This window comes from Stomoxys calcitrans, chromosome 5 (assembly GCF_963082655.1).
Source record: "Stomoxys calcitrans chromosome 5, idStoCalc2.1, whole genome shotgun sequence".
NCBI classification, from domain to species: Eukaryota; Metazoa; Arthropoda; class Insecta; order Diptera; family Muscidae; genus Stomoxys; species Stomoxys calcitrans.
Window position 1 is genome coordinate 92,642,819 of NC_081556.1, and position 1,818 is coordinate 92,644,636.

The window sequence follows — 1,818 nt, forward strand, 5'->3', positions numbered from 1 at the left end:
ACTAAAATTTGACACAGTGACTTATGTGAGGCTTTACGACATCCGTGTCGTTTATGGTTCAGAACGGTTTATTTTTAGATATAGCTACTAAAAATACCAATATTTTGTTAAGCACAATTCAACAATGACTTGTACTTATAAGTATTTGGTCCAAATCGGAACAAATTTCGATATAGCTGCTATATGGCATAAGGTATGCATTTTTCATCGGATTTTATACGAAAGCTGTTTTACATATATACCCGAGGTGGTGGGTATCCAAAGTTCGGCCCGGACGAACTTAACGCCTTTTTGCTTGTTTAATATCATGTCTGTAGTCCGACTCCAAGACTCCGAGTACGACTCCGCAGCCTTGGTGGAGACACTGCACCTCCTAAGGGTGTTCTTCTAATGCCCCATCTGAATGGATCTAAAGATCCCTAGTCTCGATTTTAACATACTTCAATATCATTGCATTCAAATTTAAATTTTCATAAAAAAAGGCTTCTCTGCGTTACAAATCATTTCATATGTTCTCCTTTCAAAACTAGAAACAAAAATGATTAAATCTCTATTTCCTCTACATCGTTTAATGCGTATTCCTTACAATCGTTATCATGATGTGCCGTAAGTACTAGCTGCATGGAGGCACTAGAAGTCCTTATTAGTCCTATTTCATTGTAGCCATGATCCTTCTGGTCTCTTAGAGAAAGGACGAGCCGAAGAGAATATATATTTTCGCAAAAAGGTGTGAGGCTTCCTTCAGGTGATGGATCTAATACATTTTCCCATGATTCTCTTGTAGGAACGAGAAGAACTACTGAGAATGCGTCGCAAATTGGAACGTTTAGAAAGAACGCAGCAACAGTTGGAGGATAAAATGGAAAGGGCTCAGGAATTAATCGATAAATTAACAGAATCCAAGGAGAATAAATCTGGGGATACTTCAACAAATCAAAAGTAAAATTGCAATTTTCAAAAAAAAACCTGGCCAAAATGACACAATATTACCACAAATCCGGAGAACACGTTATGAGTGCTACACCTACTTACATAGGAACCGATTTATATAAAATTTAGCAATAACCGTGTGAACGAATTTCGTGAGAACCGGTTAACAAATGATGACATTATTGCAATATTATTAAAAATCATGAGCTATACAAATATAAATCTGAACCGATTTCTTACAATAGGCTTCGTCTTAAGGCTGACAAGTAAGGACGGGCTATGGTTGGGCGAAGTCGACCTTTCGATGCCCTACACCACATTGGGTGTGCAGGTTAGGTTGAAAAGAAAGTGCAGATATCAATCCACCCCATGCCACTATGGACATACACCCAAGCCAATAATCGGTTTGTTGTGCGCTCTAAAAACTAACCAGTAAGGAGAGGCAAAAGTCGGGCTGTGCCGACTTTATAATACCCTACACCTACCATATAGGTACAAAGTGGGAGCTTTATCTAATACTGAACTAATTTTGATGGACCTCGGTGTATGTTTTCAGACGGGTTATAAAACAATCCGTATTAAATTTCGAGCGAATATGTTCACACTGTACTAACTACGGTTCATAAATGAGAACATTATTGCAAATTACCCAAACTCTGGCGACTATATATATGGAAGATATATCTAATTCTAAACTGATTTCGAGCAATCTTCTCAGAAAATATGGTAGATGTCGTTGGTCAAAAAATGCGCTTGCAGTGGCTCTAGAAGTGAAAATCAGGCGATATACATATATGGGAGCTATATCAAAATGTGGGCCGATTTCTATGAAATTCACCAATAATGTTGATAGTCATAAAGAAATCCTTTCGAGAGATTCGGTTAACA

At 37.7% G+C, this 1,818-nt stretch overlaps 1 long non-coding RNA gene across 1 annotated transcript; it reads left to right on the forward strand.

The window, feature by feature from the left end:
- Window positions 1-601: 601 nt before the first annotated feature.
- LOC131998092 (uncharacterized) lies at window positions 602-1,172 on the forward strand. Its single transcript, XR_009398546.1, has 2 exons — window positions 602-727; window positions 785-1,172. It is a non-coding gene; the product is annotated as an uncharacterized LOC131998092 (long non-coding RNA).
- The last annotated feature ends 646 nt before the right edge of the window (window positions 1,173-1,818 follow it).